This window comes from Neofelis nebulosa, chromosome 12, assembly GCF_028018385.1.
Source record: "Neofelis nebulosa isolate mNeoNeb1 chromosome 12, mNeoNeb1.pri, whole genome shotgun sequence".
In the NCBI taxonomy this organism is placed as follows: Eukaryota; Metazoa; Chordata; class Mammalia; order Carnivora; family Felidae; genus Neofelis; species Neofelis nebulosa.
The window spans coordinates 43,209,065-43,230,646 of record NC_080793.1 but is presented as its reverse complement, the minus strand read 5'-3'; the positions used below and the strand labels follow the sequence as shown (position 1 = coordinate 43,230,646).

Below are 21,582 nucleotides of genomic sequence, written 5' to 3'. Positions count from 1 at the left end.
TCCTATATTTTGTTATGGACTGAGTTGTGTTCTATTAAAATTCTTATGTTGAAGTCTTAATCCCTAATGTGACTATATTTGCAGATAGGGCCTGTAAGGAGGTTATAAAGTTTAAATTTCTTTTTTTAATGTTTATTTATTTTTGAGAGAGACAGAATGAGAGTGGGTTAGGGACAGAGAGAGAGGGGGACACAGAATCTGAAGCAGACTCCAGGCTCAGAGCTGTCAGCACAGAGCCCGACGCGGGGCTCAAACTCGCCAGCCGTGAGATCATGACCTGAGCCGAAGTTGGACGCTCAACTGACTGAGCCCCCCAGGCCCCTCAGGAGGTTATAAAGTTTAAATGAGATCATAAGGGCGGGCCTTCATCTGATAGGACCAGCACCCTTATAAGAAGAAGAAGAGACACCAGAGATCTCTCTCTGTCCTCATGTGCACAGGAGAGGCCATGTAAGCACACAATGAAAAAATGGTCATATATAATCCAGGAAGAGACCTCAGCTGAAACCATCCTGACAGCACCTTGATCTTAGACCTTTAGCATCTGGATTGAGAGAAAATAAACCTTTGGCTGCACCACCCAGTCTGTGGTATTTTGTTACGACAGTCCCAGCACACTAATAGATGCATAGTCTAGATTTTGGTTGCTCTGATATTTAAAAATTAAAAAAAAAAAAACTAAATACTTTTGCAAACAAATAAAACAAATAACACTAGAGTCAGTTCACATTTGGATTATTTCATAATTATAACTGATATTAATGTAGTGACATTTGTTCAGCCTGCACTGTGACACAGACAAATTCTTGTCCTAAGGCAGCTTGCAGTCCTATCCTCTAAAGTGCTCAACTATTTATTATGGCTTGGAAATATGAAAAAATTAAACTTTTGTGGAAATTGACCCATACTATTGACAGAATTCAACTGAAGACTTTTTAAACATAGTTATTAATATATGTCACTCTTGCAAAATATTCTAGCTTTAATCCCCATTCAGAAACCTGATATGTTGCAAACAGGCAAATAAACCTTGGCAGACATAGGAATTCCCATCTTGTCTGCCCATCAGTACATCAATTTGTGTTTATGCAATAACTCCAGTGGGTTAACTGCAGCTGAAATTGCTACACTGTCTCAAAATGAACATTTTTAAAATTAAAATGTACTTAGTACTGTGCTTAAAATCCACAGCATTTCCTTTAAGAATGACAAAGCACGTGATTTTTCAAGGTGCACCCATATATTCTTAGATTCTGGATATGTCTGTAATCTCCCTTATATTTAAGTGCTAGCAAAAACACAATTATAGAAAATGCATTGTCACAGAGAATTTGTATTTTTTATTCAATATCAAAGAAGCAGTTGAGTAAACATTTCCGTTCCTGGTTGTCACCTGGTTGAATCCTACAGTGAGAATTTTTGTTAAAATTTTTTTCTTATAATATTTACACACTGTTAAACAAAAATGCTAGATTATTCTATTTTCGTCAACACTGTTTTGTAAACAATTCAGAAAATTTTCCTATAAAATTTACATGCAAAGAGTGTATTTTTCTTCATCATGTGTATATTATTCATGTGGTCCTAGTATTTTGGAAGGGATAACCAATAAAATATTTTTAAGAAAAAACAGAGTTTGATAAAATATATGATGTTTATAAAAGGACATAACTTTGTAAATTCAGGTATAGTAAAATGCATGTATTTACTTCATCTCCCTCAAAGTGGGAAGGATTTCCTGTATAAGGATCATTTCAAAATGATTCTGATACTTTACTGTCTTCACAGAGAATAAAAACCAGATTTAAGTTAACTCATGGTTTTGGAAATAAGAGAGAAGGAATACAATGTCCTGTTGTCCTAGCCATTCCTGGGTAATAATGAAGTGCAGATGGTTCTGGAGGCACAGGTCCTGTGTGTGCATTCCTCAGGGTTCCACTTCCTCTAACCAAGGGACCCTGGGAAAAATACTTAAATTATGCAAGCTACTTCCCAAGTCTAATGTGGTATAACAATAGTATCCAGTTCAGAGAAATGAGTAAGAATTAAAGAAAAACAATGAGTAAAACCCACTGATGAATATTTAACACCCTCATCATTAATTTGTTGTTGTTATTCACATCATTGCTGTTGTTGTCACTGGTATTTAAAAAAAAAACATTTTGGGGGCCCCTGGCTGTCTCAGTCTGGAGAGCATCTGACTCTTGATCTCGGGGTCATGAGTTTGAGCCCCACATTGGGCACAGCTATTACTTTAAAAAAACAAAATAGAATAAACATTTCATCCCAGGAGGTAAGAACTCAGGTTTAAATCCTCAGTTAGGCCCAGGGCCTGGATCACATGACACATAGATACCCTCCTTGACTGTCAGATTCTAGAAGATACTTGAAAACATTAAAAACAGTAAGACTTGTTTCTAGGTCATCTTTTTCCTTTCTCAAGTTTTAGTAATGATGCCAATTCAGAGTAATTTCGAAGTAACGTAAGTATGTTAGGGGCATACGTTGTTAGTCTGGATCTATGGCAAAATGTACAACTTGATTATCAAGGTGTTGCAACAACTTGGCACATATCCTTTAGGCCCTTCATGCCTGGTAGGCAGAATAACTACCTCCATTTTTCAAGGTGATTAAGTTGATTAAATAAGAACACTGTGATTCTTCATTCATTCATCTTCACTTAACCAGATGGAAAGGTCTTTTCTACAGACAAGGGATTCTAAGTGGTGTGACTCAATCCTTTTCTTCTTTTTCTGTCCCCTCTGCTTCCAGTACAACTGCTACCCCTTCTAAGAGAGCCCGTCTCTAACATAACACTAATTCAAAGACCCTTGTTTCACAGTTGTGAGGTTCCCCTCCTTTCTTTTTAATTGAAACCATTTAACAGACTTTCTAGGAAATAAATGCCAGAGCACTAACCTCTGAATGCCATTTAATCACTTATTTCAATCAATTCACATGTTTATTTATGAGAATTGCTATACCTGTTAAGTGTTGAATTAAAAGGATTGGAGGGGAGGAAGACACTATTAGGAAAAACCCAGAAAGTAGTGCTACCTGAAACATTTATGAACATCTATTGCAAACACTCTTAAAACCTGCTAAATTGCATTTTAATTATTTTGTAAATGTACTGAAATTAAAGAGCATTTGGAAAGCAGTCATCTAGAGTTGAGGAGGTATAAATTAATCACGTGGTTATATTGAATATTCAGAAATTCAGGGATCCTTAATGGAGCAGTAATAATTTTCAAACAATATTAGAATTTCTTGGCACGTGCTCAGGGCTGCCTGGAGCATATTTTCACACTGTGGAAATGTTTACTCTACCCAGAAGCCTATTTCCCCCCAAGAGAAACACAATGAAAATTCAAACACAATAAATCATTCCCAAGGTACAGAGATTCAAATGCCACAAGTACTTTGATTCACTTTGCTTCAGGGGTGGAATTTATAAATTGAAGAACTTTGAAATTTGTTAGAACATAGCACTCTGGAAATGAGAAAAGCAAAGCCAATTGGATTCCAGGATCTTATTTGGGTGTCACTCTGTGTTACTCTTGGCAGTGTCACTGGCATAACCAATAGGGTCCCAAAGTGTGGTGGGGGAGGGAGGGTGTCACTTCACCTCCACAGCCAGCAGGAGGACTTCTGACAGATTCACACTTGGAAATGATCTCAGAGGCACCCCAAGGACTGGCACCCCATTTTAAAACTGGGAAAAGGAATTTGAGAGATGAAGTGAATAAATTTGGCCCTCCAACAGTTAAATTGAGAAGAAAACTCAGGTTTCCTTGTTTGCTGCTAAATTTCCATTCCTCTCCACCACTCAAAAAAATATATGAAGACTGTTTTGCACATGCACACTTATTTTCACCACTAACTAATGAATTGCTCATTTGTATTTGCATGATTTGTGTTGTACTTTCTACTTTTCTTGTACTGCTGAATCCTAGAAACACTTTGCCCTTTTATTGATTTTTTTATTTTTTAAACTGTTAATTTATTTATTTTGATAGAGGCAGAGAAAGAGGGAGATAGAAAATCCCAAGCAGCCTGGATCTGCACAGAGCCCAACACGGGGCTCAAGCTCACCAACCAGGAGATCATGACCTGAGCCAAAATCAACAGTTGGATGCTTAGGCGACTGAGCCACCCAGGAGCCTCCTAACACTTTGACTTTTTAAAGAATATTGTCACAAGATCTTTTCTTTCTTTTTCCCTTTTATTTCCCTCATTTCTTCAATAAGTTGTTAAGGTAAATAGCTAGTGTCACTGATTTACCATTATTCAGTGAGGGCTTTCCTTTTTTGGAAATGCTGACCTATGTATAGCTTCTAAGATGTTAAAGTGTTTATAGAACATTCTGTGCTCTACTTAAGAAATTACTCGTTTCTCTTGTTACTGTGGTTGCTACCATCAAACTTTTTCAAACATATTTATGAAAACTCAGGACGTAACACAAAAGGTTACAGCCCCATAAATGAAGTTGTAGGATGAGAGAACTGCCAGATAAGAAGTGTTACTTGGACTGTATACCTTCATTGCACCTAAGACGTCAGGAAGAAAAATCTGTTTATAAGTCTAGTCTGTAGCTTGTCTTTTCATCCTCTTCAAGTGGGCTTTTGGCAGAGCAATAGTTTTTAATTTTGAGGGGGTCAAATTTGTAAAGTTTGACAGAACATGCTTTGGGTATCAAGTCTGAGAATTTCTTGCCTAGTCCTAGAACCCAAAGATTTTGTCCTATTTTTTTGTGTGATATCTTACAGTTTTATGTTTTATAATTTTGTATAAAGTGAGAGCTTTAGGGGAAGGTTCTTTTTCCAGTTGTCTTTTAAATTACAAATAAGAATGCTATTGATTTTTTATTTTGATTTTGTATTCCACAATATTTTTTTGTTTTTCCCCTTTATTATTAGGTCTAAGAGTTTGTAAAGTCTTCTGGATTTTCAATGTACACACTGAATCATATGGCGGAAAAAAAAAAGATAGTTTTACCTAAGCCTCTTAATTCTTATGCCCATTCTTTTCTGATTTCTTATTCCACTTGCCAGAGTATTCAGCAGAATATTGACCAGAAGCTGAAATGGCAGGCATCTGCCTGGGGTGTAATTTTTTTTTTTAATGTTTATTTTTTGAGAGAGAGTGTGCCTGAGTGGAGGAGGGGCAGACAGCAAGAGGGACAAAGGATTCAGAGTAGGCTCAGTACTGACAGCAGAGAACCCAGTGCGGGACTTAAACTCATGAGCCCATGAGATCATGACCTGAGCTAAAGTCAGACGCTTAACTGACTGAGGCACCCAGGTGCCCCTGGGTCCTGATTTTAAAAGTATTTCTCAAATTTTATTAATAATCATAATAAAGTAAGGTTTTGTGGACAAGGTAAAGAAATTCTTTTTTACAAGTTTATTGAGAACTTGTCTTAAATATTTACTGGATTTTATTAAATGTTTTTTCTATACATGTTGAAAAGATATGGATCTATCCCTTCAAACTGTTAAAGAGACTTCTGTGTCAATCATCTTTGCCAAAGTGAGGACAAATCTCACTTGTTATTATTTATGTCCTACTTTATTGCTGAATTATATTTTTTCAGGGTACTTTTAAAATTTATTTAATGAAAGTCTAAGTGGTATTCTTAAATACCATATGCCTGATAATATCATATTTTGCCCTTATCTCATAAAAGTGTTTAATTTAGCTTGAGGGGCACCTGGGTGGCTCAGTCAGTTGGGTTTCAGACTCTTGATTTCTGCTCAGTTCAGGATCCCACAGTCATGGGATTGAGCCTTGTGTCTGGTTCCACATTCAGCACAGAGCGTGGAGGCTGCTTGAGATTCTCTCTTTCCTTTTGCCCCTCTCTCCCACTTGTGTGCTCTCTCTCTCTAAAATTAAAAAAAAAAAAAAGCCATTAACTAGGTATATAAGTGTACCTGCTATTTTCTTTCCCTGAGCCCAGTGAGGAAACTGTTCTTTCATTTGCTGTCATCTAATGCTACTGGTAAAAGTCGCAATAAGTCTACCGCCATTGATCTGAAGGTAATTGTCCTTTCCTTCTGGTAGCTATTAAAGTTCTATTTCTAAAATGTCTGACTGGTCTTTTTATATGTTCCCCTGTTCATTTTATTTTTATGGTTGTGTGTTTAGTGTAAATTCTTACATTTTAAGCAAAAAATTCATTTTTACTTTGAGCACAGAGGCATACTTATTTTGAAGTCTTTGTCAGATTGTTCCATATAATTAAGCTCATCGGAAGTAAACTCATATTCTAAATATTGATTTTGTTGGCTATCTTTCTTAGAAGATTTATTCATTTCCTACGAAATATTGACTTGCAGGTTTGATTTTGAGGTAAAGGATTTTATCTATTTTTCTCTCTTGGTGCATCTCTTCTTGATCCTTCCTCTCTAGAAGGCTTATCACTGTCTTCACCCAACCCTCACTCCCAGGGTGCCCAGCTAACTAGTCTGGTGACCAAGCAGACATACTCTTCCCAAACTCCCTAACTTCATGCTTTCCTAAAAGGCATCAAAACTGACATTGTTTTAAGAAGTTTATTTATTTATTTTGAGAGAGAAAGAGAGAGAGAGAGAGAGAGAGAGAGAGAGAGAGAGAGAGAGAGAATATAAGTGGGGAAGGGGCAGAGCAAGAGCAAGACAGAATCCCAAGCAGGCTCTGTGCTGTCAGCATGGAGCCCAACGTGGGGTTCAAACCCTCAAACGGTGAGATCATGACCTGAGCTGAGATCAAGAGTCAGACACTTAACTGATTAAACCACCAAGGCACCCCTCGACTGGCATGTTTTTGTGCATTTTACTCCACAAGAGGTGAGCCACGGTCCCCACAGCCAGCTTCCATGCCACACATCCAGGCCTGGTTTCTCAGGCACCACAGTTTCCTCTCTAGTTCATGGAGGTTTTTTGTTGTGTATTTATAGTCCGCCTCTGTCTTTGCTTTCTCTTTTGAGGTTTTATCTAACTTTCCAACATATAAGAACCAACAGGGTTTATCATAAAGTACTTTGTCAATTTGCCCAGAACATTACCATTCTGCCTTTAACCCACTCTGGCCAGGCTTTCGTCCTCCTAGGAAACTGTTCTTGGCAGAGTCACCAGCAAAATATCCATCCTGCCAAATCTCCTGGTCAATTCTGGTTTTCATCTCAGCAATGGTTGGCACAAATGATCATTCTCCCCTTGCTGATGCATTTTCTTCTCTTGTGTTTTAGGACTGTCTAACTTCCTTATTTCCCTCTAATTGAATGACCTGGATTCTCAATTTCTTTGGCTGTCTCTCCATCTTTCTCTTGAATTTTAATTGTTGGAGAGTCAGTGTTCCTCAGATACTTTTCCCTCTCTATTTATAATTAACATCTGATGTGATCTCATTATGTACCATGCATATGGTTACATACATACATAATATACAAATGTGATATACATTATAATGTATTATATATATATATTATAACTATAATAAATAATTCATAATGTAAGCCATACACACACACACACACACACACACATATATACACACACACAAAATATAGTCTATTATCATTACTCCTATTTTTTCTCCTCTTACCACTGAAGATGTCCATACACTTCTTCCATGTATCCACTTTGATATCTAACACTTATCTAAGCCCAATATGATTAAAATGTAATTTGTGATTCTTCTATACCAACATCTCTTTGTCTGCAGTCTAACATCCTAGTCCACACCAGTATTTTCTGTTCTCTAGGTTCCTATGCTAGCCTCCTAACTGGCCTCCTTGAGTCTACCATTGTCTTTGAAATTTTATTCTTTATCTAGCAGCGAAAGAAAAAAGATTATACCATACTCTTATTTAAAGCCACCAATAACTTTCCATTACACTTAAAATAAATCCAAACTTATCATGGCCTTAGAAGCCCTAACATGTCTCTGACTCTGCTGTCATCTGACTCTGCTGTCTCCTTTACCCAATTCATTCCCACAGACTTTGCATACATACTATCTTTTGAAATATTACTCTGGACTTGGAACCTTTTTCTTCCTTCACATCTTCACCTAGTTCACTCCTTCACATCATTTAGTCCATTTAATTGGTATCCCTTCAGAGAAGCTTTCTATAACCAGCCAAGCTAAAATAAGCTCCTGTCATTCTCCATGTCCTTAACTTTTTCATTTTTCTTCAATTTCTCTAAAATTCCTTTTTGAAGCTTTATTGGGGTGTAGGTGACAAAACTGTTAAGGTATTTAAAGTGTACATCATAAGGATCTGATGTATGTGTTGTGAAAGGTATCCTCCCACATAGTTAATCTAGTTAATTAACACATCCTTCACTATATATAAGCTGTATACATATAAATACACACACACGCATATATATATATATGTATATATATATACATATATATATGTATATATGTATGTATATATGTATATATACATACATATACTCACACACACACATATATATATGTGTGTGTGTGAGTATATTAACATCTAAGTTCTACTCTCAGGAAATTTCAATTACACAATAAATGCAGTGTTATCCACCATAGTCACCATATTGTACATTTGATCTTCACACTTTATTCATTTTGCTTTTCTTTTTAAACTATCAATTATTACCTCATATTTTAATATCTATTGTTGATCTTTATCTCACCCACTAGAATGCAAGTTCCCTGAGGGCAGGCATTTGGTTTCTCTTACTCACCACTGTTTGCATCTAGACAAGTGCCTAGTACTCATGTGAAATTAGTAAACTATGGCATTCCACTAATGATCAGGAAGCTAATTAGATGTATCAACTAACACAGCTCCTATACTAAGGAAGTATTATATAGTGTATTTTTACATCTGGTAGCCAGAAGCATGGAGAAAAAAACACTTTTGACTTTTTCCATTAAATCTCTCACTTGTGCTCCAGGGTATAATCACAACAAACAGTAATATAGAAAATGTTAGCATTGAAGGCGTTCCACACAATAGCTCCTGTATTCTCCTTTGGTTCCTTTTTGTCTGTGCATTTTGGATTCCTAGGTTCTCTATTCTCAATGGCTGGATGTGTATAAAATGTTTAAACCCTTACATTTAAATCCCTTCCAAATAAGTGATCTTGTCCTCTCTTTTGATAGTTATACCTAGTGGGGCCTAAAATTGGGGCAAATTCTATGAACTATTTGTTGTGATAATGATATCATTCCATTATAGGCTCTTGTGACATACCTTAATAGAGTCTCAATTTAAAACTCCTTGGGATGTTCAAAGCAAGAGACAAATAAATACTCTAATTCTTGATAACTGAGAAGGCATTAGAAATATCAGCTCTAAAATTCAGTAGACATTATCTAAGAAAACTGGCTTTCTTCGTTACTATTCAAAATTGTAGAGTATTAAAGATTCTCTTTTAGTTGAATGCTCCAGGGGGCCAACTTCACTGTGTATAGGAAGGTTCCTATTTAGAATGCCAACCTATGAATAGATTTATGAGCCCCTATAGATGCTGTGTGAGAGCCACTCAACTTGTGTGTCAAAATCTGAAGCAAGAATATAGTAGATTTGTGACAGTCAGTTAGGTTATGCATCTTACCAATTATCCTCCTGAAAATTATAGCATGACTAGTAAAAAAAAGTGGGGGAGTCCCCATAAATTATAAACATTGAGCTTGTAGAAAGAAACTGGAATCCTCAAATTTTGTGCAAGCAAAGACATATGTAACTACACTGGGTTCAACAGCATCCCTGAAAAATTCATGCCCCGCCCCCCAGAACCTGTGAATATAAACGTATGTGGAAGTAGAGTGTTTGCAGGTACAATCAAGTTAAAATGAGGGCATATTGGATTAGGGTGGGTCCTAGTCCAATAACTGATATCTAATAAGAAGAAGGAAGTTTGGACACAGACAAGAATAGATGGAAGACAGCCATGTGAAGACAGAGGCAGAGACTGAAATTATGTAGGCACAAGCCAAGGCATACCAAGAACTGCTGGAAATCATCAGAACCTAGGAGTCGCAAGGAAGGATCCTTCCTTTGATTCACTGGAGGGAGCGTGGCTATGCCAGCAGCTTCGTTTCAGATCTCTAGCCTCCAAAATGGTTAGATAATAAATTCTTGTTTTCTAAGCTAACCATTTTGTGGTAATTTTTATAGCAGCCCTGGGAAACTAATCAAGTAACTAAGACAAAACCCCTATGACAATAGACAAGGACAAATGGGGAATGCGGAAGGGATCTAGTGTTGGTCATTCTCAGAAATAAACAGCAAACATTCAGTTTCAGAAAGAGATAATGGAACATTAAGTGGAAACCCCTGTAAAAGACGGAGATCAAGTGGAAGGCTATCATAGCCAGGCATCAAAGAAAGAAATGCTAAGGCAACGGCTTGGGGAAAGAAGAGGAAAAGATCTCAGAAATTTCTTCTTGCCATCCAGTCACAAAAGATCACATATTGCATAATCCTACTTACATGAAATGTCCAGAATAGCAAATCTATAAAGACAGAGAATAAATTGGTGGTACATGTGAGGGAGAAATGGGAGTGACTGCCAATGGCTATAGGTTTCATTTTGGGATAATGAAATTTTCTAAAATCAGACTATAGTCATGGCTACAGAACCCTGTAATATATATATATATATATGTATGTATATATATATATATACATATATATATATGTATTAAAAGTCATTGGATTATCCACTTTAATAGGTGGTAAACTTCACGGTTTGTAAACTGCCTCTCAATAAAGCTGTTAAAATAACAAAATAAATGATACAGTGACAAAATTTAAAACATTGATATTGGAAAGACAGACCATATTATGAAGAAAAAGAAGTTACCCAGAACATCAAGACATATACTAGTAAAATGATTAAGCTTTAAAGATAAAGAGATAATCCTTTGAGCACCCAGCCAGAAAAATCAGCTGATTCACAATGGGGCAAGTATCACACTGGTATCGGGCTGCTCTGCTTCTCAATAGCAACATCCAGCATCACAGAAGAGCAAAGGGACATCTACAAGGTACTCAGGGCAGTTTCTATCCTCCCCTTGCCAAGCTTAGAACATTTATTAGCCTTTCTGGATTCACTTCTATCAATACTGACATTTTAGATAAATCTCAATGAACTCCAGGGTTTTCCTTTAATATTAATAAGCAGATATACCTTATACCTGTGTTTCTGAGAGCAGACCCTTTGATCAAATGGCATTCTACCACTGTGTACAACTATCCCTGGATTCTTAGGCTGCTTCATTTGCTGAATGTCACATCTGACAGGATCCGTGGTGTCCTGCCCCACCTTTCCAACTAGGCTTATTTTTGTTCTACAGTGTAATAAATACCTCTGAGCTTGTTATTGTATCTTACAAATGAATTGGTTATTACTCTAAAAGATTCCAGCAGCTTTCCTAAAAATTAAAATTAATGTTTGTCTCCTGGGAGTAATCAAAATATGTGTTCATGACAATGTAGTTTGAAAAACAAATCAATGTCTTTTTTATTCTATTAAATTTTATATCATCATATTAAAATACTGCATTGTTGAAAAATTAACTCTAATTCACTCTGTAAAGTCACATAGAAACAATTTTCTAGGAGCATAATAATAGCTCATGATTTTTCTCACAGGAGTAGTAGCATCATCTTATGCATTCCACACACCAAGTGACCTTAGAGATTATGTCATCCAAACTTTTCATCATACAGGTGAACAAATTTGGTCCTTAGAGAATCTCTGAGAGTCACACAATTATAGGGTTGGGGCCACATTTGGTTTTTGATGGTCTAATACTTCTTATACTTCCCCATAATCTCCTCTCTTCCTCTGTTTAGATCTGTACTCATGAGTATTAATTCATTGCACAAATATTTACTCATTGTCCACTATGTGCCAGCTATTCTTTGAAGTTCAGAAGAGGCAGAGGTAAAGAAGACAGAAAAGGTCCATGTCCTCAGGGAGAGGCTCTTTCCTGACCCCACATGGCTCCTGCAAAGTTTCCTTAAAATACTCAGCCTCTCATACCTCTTTCCTTCATCATTTCTTCCCAAGCTCCATTTTCTTCAGATACTCCTGACACTCCTAAGTATCACTGGGCCACAAAGCCTGAGGTGGTACTCCTGGAAGCATTCTCTGTTCCCCTCATGGCCCAGTCTGGGCTACGTGACCTTGCTTTGTGTTCCCTTCATGCTGTGTGACTACCGCTGGCAGAGCACCATTACTTGCAAAGGTATTCATCTACTTACTTGTCATTCCTTCCTCTTAAAACTGTAATCTCCTAGAGGGCAGGGACTTGTGTCATGTTTGTTCCATTATCTTTAGTGTCTGCATAATACCTGGAACAGAATGAGTGCTCACTAAATATTTGTTGTTGATTAAATGAAGAGTGCCATATAAACATAAGATCTTGTATGATCCATTTACATCTCACTGTAAATGAGTTTAAGCAAATGAATTCTTCCTCATAGGGCTGTTTGAACCTCATTAGCTCCAAAATAGTCATTACTAAATAATGTCAAAAATATCCAATTCATTTCTAGGACTACTTTTTTCTCCATCCTTATGTCATGTATTCTCCACATGATCTCTCAACAGTGGACAGCTCATATCTACAGGAAAGCAAAATCCTCTTCTCTGTTCAACCCAGAATAATGTGCTGATGTTAGATTTTCACACACCAGAGACTGGCTTCCTTGGGCTTCTGAGAATGTGACTTTGGTTTTCTGCTAAATGCCAAATTGATTTGAAACTTCCCACATGATGACGTGAAGTGTAAAAAAGTCCACAATTTAGAACGTGGGTGCTTGTCAGGTGCTACCTTTCAGAGCTGATCTTGTGTGTGTGATGGACGGAAGGTCTATGGTCTACTTTCAGAAACAGAAAACAACAGAATCCTCAGCACCAACATAAAAATCCACATTCCAGTTTAGTTATTACACAGGCCAATTCATAATTCTTGCTCAGCTGGAATCTGATATGCAGAGTCAATAGATTCACTCGGATCAAACTTTTATCTTTTCACTACAGCATGCTCTTTAATGAAGACTGTTCACACTTTGGATTGGTAAAGGAAAAACATTCCAGGATGTCTTTGCATTAAAAGGAGCTATGGTGTGTGTGTGTGTGTGTGTGCGTGCGTGCACGCGCTACATAATTGTCTTTGAATTGTATTACAAGTAACTCTATAGGAGACAATAAAATTTGGCCCACTATATACTAAATACCAAGAAAAATAATGCTGCATCTATTATTTTAGGCAAATGTGTATGTATGTATATGTATATGCATATGTATATGTATATGTATATGTATATGTATATGTATATGTATGAATATGTATGTATGTATATGTTTATATACATATACATTTATTTAGTGTTGACATGAAAAAAAATCATTATTTTCACAAACAAATCAAAGCCTGCTTTAAAATACAGACATAATTTCTTCATTTTTCTCAGTTGGTAAGTTTTAGGTGCTGTTCCAAATTTTAGCAGGGATAATCCCTTGGTTTTCTCTCTGATTTAGCCTGAGTACCACTCAGAAGCAATTCTAAATCAGAGGAATAGTTTTGGAAAGTCCTTCTTGTTTCCTCCTTTCCTTTAGGAATTCCAAGTTGAGCCCATCAGGCTTCCATTTGGCAATGAAGGAGACATTATACATTGTAATGATCTATTCTTTCAGTACAAGTGGAGTTATGGGAAAGAGGGTAGTACAAGATGTAATTAATGCAAGTTTATTCTGATTATTAATAAACACTTATATATCAAGAAAGGAATTTAGCATTGGAGAGACCAGGATTAAATCCATTACCTTCCACATACTGTATTATGTATAATTTAAGGTTCAGTTTACAAAAAATTAAATAATTTTGCATTTTAAATGTGAAACATGTCAAGAGTCTAAAACACTGTGTTTTACACATGGTTCAATAGATTATGTACCTTGGTCCTTAATTCATTCCTCAAGACCAACAACGTACAATGTCATAGTGTGTACTTAAGTTAGACAGCTTTAATTCAAAATACCAGCCTTTCCAAAGGCTTTAAAGTTCTACCTAAATTATCCCTTCAGGCAGCCATTAAGATCAATTGCAAATAAATTTATTTGCCATCTGTATTCTAGCAACTCAGTTTACTCATCTGGGAGATACAAAAGAGTTTGAAACTCCCTGTCTGTTGTGAGAAAACTTGAATCTGATTGGTTAGACAAATAACATAAATACAAAATGTAGTGAATAGTGTAAGGTTGAACACCAGTTCCTTTTCAGGTTTACAAGTCTATAAATATAAATGCAAGTAAGTGGAGAGGGCTCTAAACTTACGATATATATATTATATGTTTCTTTCTTCTCCTAACTGTTCAATCTTGACTCCATTAGTTAACCTCTCTGGGCACCAATTTCTTCCTCTTTAAAATGAGAAGATTAAAGTTGACAAGGCATTTTTCAGCTCTAACATTCTATGATTATGCCTAGAGAAAATGATCCTGGAGATTTCGGGAGTAAAAAAAGGGACCATGGAGTACTTGAAATGACCACTGAAAAGTGAGTTGAATTCCGGCTGGGGAAAGCAGGTGAAGATGGAATCTCACATGAGAAAATACTCTGAGCAATGGCTCCTGATCAGACAATTCCAGACAAGTGTAAAAGCACAATGATGGTGATGAATATAATGATGGGGATAATACAAAATATTTTAGATTATAGCAATACATCACGATGTACCATCTGCCATTCCATTTTGAGAAAATCACCCCTCAGGCAATAACTGCACTTGCCAGATTTGATACAAAATGTACAATACAGTTTTGCTCAAATAAAAACCATCTACAATTGGAATGCCTTTGCCCCAACAACAACAACGTGTGGTGTCTTCATTAATATGTTAATTTGCCCATTTCCTATCAGAGGCAGCATAAAGGCACCATGCACAGGTTGACCCAATTAACACTATACAGTTAACTTTATTTTTTTTTGTATTTTTAATGTTTATTTATTTTTTTGAGAGAGAGAGAGAGAGAGAGACAGAGCATGAACAGGGGAGGGGTGAAGAGAGAGGGAGACACACAATCCGAAGCAGGCTCCATGCTCTGAGCTGTGAGCACATAGACCTATGCGGGGCTTGAACTCACAAACTGTGAGATCATGACCTGAGCCGAAGTTGGACGCTTAACTGACTGAGCCACCTAGGTGCCCCATATACAGTGAACTTTAAAAAGCACCTTCCCAAACACTGCTGTGTGAAAATAATAAAACCTGAGGGGATTTGATTTCATGGTCAAATAGGATTAAGAGAACAGACCTATGAAGAGGCTTAATACTGTTTTCAATACCAAACTAAAAATTGGTAACACATCACATAAAGACTACCTCAATGACTTATTATACATTAATTCAGTAATATTGAAACTTTCACTATTGACTTCCCTCTGCCATATTTTGATCGTGATAAACTTCTCACAATTTCCCTTCTCCAAAATTTCAATTCTTACGTATATGTATACGTTATTGTATGTAAAGCGTATATTAAAAAGCATCCTTTTCCGCACCTGGTCCTCTTTTGTCATGTCTCATACCATTCTGCAAAATTCCCATATGCTAAGTCCTGCCTTGTCCCCAGAGATGCACAGTGGCTAGGTTGCCAGCATGAGCAAATAAAAACACAGAATGCTAAGTTAAATTTCAAATAAACAATCAAAGCAAATATTTGAGCAAATATTTCTTAAGCCTTCTCCACAAAATTCAAAGTGATATATTATTAGCTTCCTCACAGTAGAGCCTTATCAAAGCACACACCTAGAGCTTCTTTTCTACCAACTTTGACTTCTATCCCACCAGTCCTTGAAGTTCTAAGGCATTGGCTATTTTTCCTATATTGTCCTTTCCCCACCCTGCCCCACCTTTACCAAGTTTCAAGACTATAATCCAACATTCTGCTTTATCTACCTTTTTTTTTCCCCTTTCCAGGGAAAGGATTCTGGATCCAGGATTCTCTTTTTCTAATTCTGTCTAACAATTTGCATCATCTGCTCTCACATTCTTGTTGAAATGTAGACGGTAGTAAATTTGCATGTACTCCGAAATGTTTGCATCAAGAGAACTTGCATTTTGCATGTTTGCAAATGTTTGCATCAAGATAACTTATTTAGGTATCTATAGTTTTCTTTGACTCAGTCAAAATACAAAGATAAAAGATCATAAATATTTATATAAAAATTATTATCAGCAAATTGCCACTAGAATATATATATGGAGTTTCCAAATGTTACTCACTTTATTTACATTTACATTTTTGAATAAACAACTCTGATTCTGCCATACACTAAGGGCCAGCTCTTGAAATTTGCAGGATGACATAAAGGATATTTAGTTTAAGTTCTCAAGGGTGAAAAAAATAGCTTTAGTGTATGAAAATCCTGGACCATTTCCAGCATAAACCTTTAAGAAGTACTGAATTATTCATTTTTATTTGGAAAATATTATGGGCTAACAGCTGAACAAATAAAATAGCATGTTAAAATTGTAGTTATTGGTATCTAGAAACATAGAAATGGTTTTTTAACTGTTATGAGAGCTTTTTACTTTATTTTACAAACTGGTAATGTTCCAATAAGAGTCATTCAGATCCACAAAAACGAGGCAAGTATAAGTGGCAAGATACTGAGCTGAGAGCAGAGACTCATTCTAACTTCTTATATAAGCAGACGCCACATGATTTTTAAAAGAGGCCATGTACCTCTGTTTTCTCATCTGAAAAGTGGGGACAGTACCTCCTCTGAGAGTTTGGGTTGAGGGAAAGAGAGTGGAATAGGTCTTCCTCACTCCATCCCTTTCTCTGTCTTGGCCCACATTTCAACCATGGCATAGGATTCAACGCTGCCAATTTTCCAGAGATGGGGTCTTGAAGGAATGGATGAACACTGAGTGGGGAGAGGAGTGAATTCGGCAAAAGGAGAAAGAGGGAAAAGGAAAAGTTTGATTTCAGTAAGCCTGAGTAAGGCCTTGCTTTAGTCCTTTGCCATACTCAGCTGAAGGAGGTCATGAGAGTTCAAAGTCCCCAATCCTTTTGTTGTTGATGTTTTTCTGATTCACAAGATTTCTTCTCAGATTTTTCTTTCTAAATCCACTTCCCTCCCCCCTGAGGAAAAAAAGAGGCCTTGACCACTTTCATTTGTTACATTAGGAAACAAAACCAAATAAAACAAAACAAAAGGCTTGAACCTGCTCCAGGATTAAGGATACTTCTTCAAACTGATGTTCCTCAAACATTTATTGTATCTGTATCAAGTTGGGGTGGAGAAGTGAAGGTCTCTAGGGAGAAAGAAAAAGCAGGAGACCTTCCAGTGACAGTCAGTGTTTGATCCCCCTGTTGGAACTCCTAGGAATTTAGCTCTGAACTCAGCTGAAGGAAGGTAGGTTACCCAGATCAGCCCACACTGGAAGTCCATATACTGTACTCTGATGGTGAAGGATGGGGACTGGGCATCAAAGAACTCCTTCCAACTTCATATAATCTTCCCCTGAGAGTTCTCACAAATAGAATTCTCCCTTCCATCATACATCCCTAATGATGTTTAGTGCCCTTCATAGAATGTCACCCAGGACTGCCCTTTGAGAGTCTTGGCCAGGCCCTCTTGGGCCCTCTTCATGATATTTATCTTAAAAGGGAGGACTCAGGTCATAAACACGGCATTGAAGTCTGTACTTAGTAAAGACTCTCAAACTTGGGTTGCTGAATTACAACAGGTGTTACTTGTATTATCCAGCAGTGCTGAGGCTTGAAAATGAGTGCGGACTGTACAAATCCTTTTCATCACTACATTATGCCTTTGAAGAAGGCTTTGTACAGAATAAAAGTTTTCTTTTAATAAAGTAAATCTGTAATGTAATGGGAGTTTAGTAAATGGTGGCTAATATTTAATTCAATATTTCCTGTACCTAGAACAGTACCTGAATTAGGAGACATTCATGAAAATATTAGATAAACTTTTTTTTTTTCTATTTGGGTAGTTGTATTATTTCGTTCAAGTTTAACTATGTATGTTGAAATGCCATCCTGAAGACAAAACTACATTATAAGTATGAAGTTCCTCTGTTACTATAAACTGCTAAACAAATTCAAAATATTATTGTCATTAGCCCTTTTAACTTAGTGGATGGGTCTGAACTAATTGATATAAGCAGAAATATGATTAGCAATTTATTTCCTTCTTATCAAATTGGTTAAGAAATCATCTTAGGTGGGTACACAGTTCAATTTTGCCTTGTTTAATGAAATCTCACTCTGTTCTTTCTGACCCTTGGATGGATGACTACCTAAATGCAAGTCAGAGATTCAGAGATACTTAAAAAATGCATTTTAATTGAGTGAAACTACATGTCATAAGAAATAAATATAAATTGCTATTATTAAGTGACACTACTGAATTCTCTAAAAAAAGGATATTAATAAGCACCTGCTTTACTCTAGGTAACTTTATTTAACTTTTTAAATGTTTATTTTATTTATTTTAAGAGAGAGAGAGACAGAATGTGAGCAGGGCAGGGGCGGAGGGAGAGGGAGAGAGAGAGAATCTCAAGCAGGTTCCGTGCTGTCAGCTCAGAGCCTGACATGGGGTTCAAACTCAGGAAGTGTGAGATCATGACCTGAGCCAAATCAAGAGTCATATGCTTAACCGACTGAGCCACCCAGGTGCCTTTACTGTAGGCATTTTTGACAGGTACTCTATTCTTGTAAAACTGCATAAAATAAACATTATTAAATCCATTCATCTAAAAAGGAAACTAAGAGGAATGTGGGTGGCTCAGCTGGTTAAGCGTCTGACTCTTGATTTCAGCTGAGGTCATGGTACCAGGGTCATAGGATTGAGCCCTTCTTTGGGCTCTATGCTAAGCATGGCACCTGCTTGGGGTTCTCTCTCTCTCTCTCTCTCTCTCTCTCTCTCTCTCTCTCCGTCTGCTCCTCCCCTGCTTCCATGCTCTCTCTCTAAAAAAAAATTAAAAATAAATAAATAAATAAATAAATAAATAAATAAATAAAAGGAAACTAAATGAGGGAAATATGCTAAGTGAGTGCTGGGGTAAACTGGAGAGCTCACGCCATCTTGAGAAGGTGGCTTCTACTCAACCCCAATCAATTGGGGCAATAAAGGATATTCCTAAAGGGCATTTCCTATCACTTTTGGCCTTTCAAGAAAAAATAGGAATTGGGTTTTTATATGATGCCTTCCAAGTTTTCTAATGTTGTCAACTAGTTCTTCTGAACAACAACAACAAAATTTAACAACTCTGAACAGTTGAGGTCAACACAGCTGAAGGTCCCTATACAGTCCACAGCATTCCTGCTTGTTACTGCTGTATGAACTTGTTTTCCATAATACTACACTGAATCTATTGCTTCCTTCGCTTTGTGATTTGTTTCTTGTGCTGTGTGTGCTCCTCTGACATAGGTAAAATCATATGAAGTTGGTACTTGAAACATTAGCTCAGTAAAGAAAACCTGTATCTCTATATTAATTAGATATTTCTGTAATAACACTACATATCAAACAACTACAATATCCATGTCCCACAACAAAGAAGCATGTATTTCTTCTCATGAGTTTGTGGATCGGCTGGTTTCTTAAAGGCTACATTTGAGACTGGCGATATGGTTTCTATTTACATACATTTGGCCTCATAAATCACATGGCTAAGCCCAAAGTCAAGGAGTGGAAAATGCACTCTTCCAGTGACAGGCGAGAATATGGATGCAGAGAGGAAAGAAGGTTTGGATGCAAGCATTTAATCTACTACAGTCCCTTGCCTTGATACTGGAGGTAGTTCACTGATTTGATCAAAAACATGTTAGGGTCATTCCCAAAAGTATTTTCTGGATCATCTGGGATTTTTCTTTCTCTTATATAACAACTAACACTTTTTGTGTTATATTGATTCTCTCTTGACTTTCCCATTATTCACTAATACTCCATAACCTTGTCATTTTATTTTATGGTCTTTCTAAGAAAGCTTATTTAATTGCCTGTCTTATTTTTTATGTAGTACTGCTTACTTATTATAATGTTTGCTTTCCTTACAAACTAAATACTAAAAAATTAGCAAGCAAAAAAAGCCATTAAATAATTGTACTGAATTAAATATAGAAACATAGAACAAAGCAGTAGGAATTAATGTTGTACCATCACAGAAAAATATCTGTATATACTTAAATCTCAGCTCTGCAGCTGATTAAAGCTTTACTTATTTACTTCTTGTTTTGGTGTTCTGTCAAAAAATTTTAAAGCTGTTCCATTATTTTCTATGTATTAAGTAAAATAAAAAAAAGTGTACATTTTCCAAAAAAAGCATAAATGTAACAGAGAGAGACATTATGTATCTAAAACTTTAACAATGATATTACTATTGACAAGAAATATCCACTCTAAAGAAACTGCCACCCAGAAATGCTTTTGCAGAAAGAAGATGTGACCTCCAGCCTCAGCTAAGCAAGAGATCCAGACTTGAGACCTCTGACAAAGGAGGTCTTCCTTGGCCAAGGAATTTGATGAAGTTTATTCATTTTATTTTTTTAATTTAAATTCAAATTAGTGAACATACAGTGTTGTCATGGCTTCAGAAGTAGAACCCAGTGATTCATCTCTTACATATGATACCCAGTCCTCATCTCAAAAAGTGCCCTCCTTAATACCCATCACCCATTTAACCCATCTCCCCACCACCTTCCTACCATTAACCCTCAGTTTGTTCTCTGTATTTAAGAGTGCCTATGGCTTGCCTCCCTCTGCATTTTTATCTTATTCTTATTTTATAATGTTTTTTCTTTCTTTCTTTCTTTCTTTCTTTCTTTCTTTCTTTCTTTCTTTTTATTATTATTTTTAATATATGAAATTTATTTTCAAATTGGTTTCCATACAACACCCAGTGCTCATCCCAAAAGATGCCCTCTTCAATACCCATCACCTCCCCTCCCCTCCCTCCCACCCCCCATGAACCCTCAGTTTGTTCTCAGTTTTTAAGAGTCTCTTATGCTTTGGCTCTCTCCCACTCTAACCTCTTTTTTTTTCCTTCCCTTCCCCCATGGGTTTCTATTAAGTTTATCAGGATACACATAAGAGTGAAACCATATGGTATCTGTCTTTCTCTGTATGGCTTATTTCACTTAGCATCACACTCTCCAGTTCCATCCATGTTGCTACAAAGGGCCATATTTCATTCTTTCTCATTGCCACATAGTACTCCATTGTGTATATAAACCACAATTTCTTTATCCATTCATCAGTTGATGGACATTTAGGCCCTTTCCATAATTTGGCTATTGTTGAGAGTGCTGCTATAAACATTGGGGTACAAGTGCCCCTATGCATCAGTACTCCTGTATCCCTTGGGTAAACTCCTAGCGGTGCTACTGCTGGGTCATAGGGTAGATCTATTTTTAATTTTTGAGGAACCTCCACACTGTTTTCCAGAGTGGCTGCACCAGTTTGCATTCCCACCAACAGTGCAAGAGGGTTCCCGTTTCTCCACATCCTCTCCAGCATCTATAGTCTCCTGATTTGTTCATTTTGGCCACTCTGACTGGCGTGAGGT

General features: G+C 36.7%; 1 protein-coding gene across 6 annotated transcripts in view; it reads right to left on the bottom strand.

Annotated features, from left to right (window-relative positions):
* LINGO2 (leucine rich repeat and Ig domain containing 2) overlaps positions 1-21,582 on the bottom strand; it is a 1,171,177-nt gene that overhangs the window by 546,033 nt on the left and 603,562 nt on the right. Inside the window, exon 4 of one of the 6 annotated variants that reach the window (XM_058695152.1) lies at positions 12,242-12,331. The exons of the other annotated variants lie outside the window; for them this stretch is intronic. The gene's annotated coding sequence lies outside the window, so the exon portion shown is untranslated. The remainder of the gene's footprint in view (positions 1-12,241; positions 12,332-21,582) is intronic. 6 annotated transcript variants of the gene reach the window in all.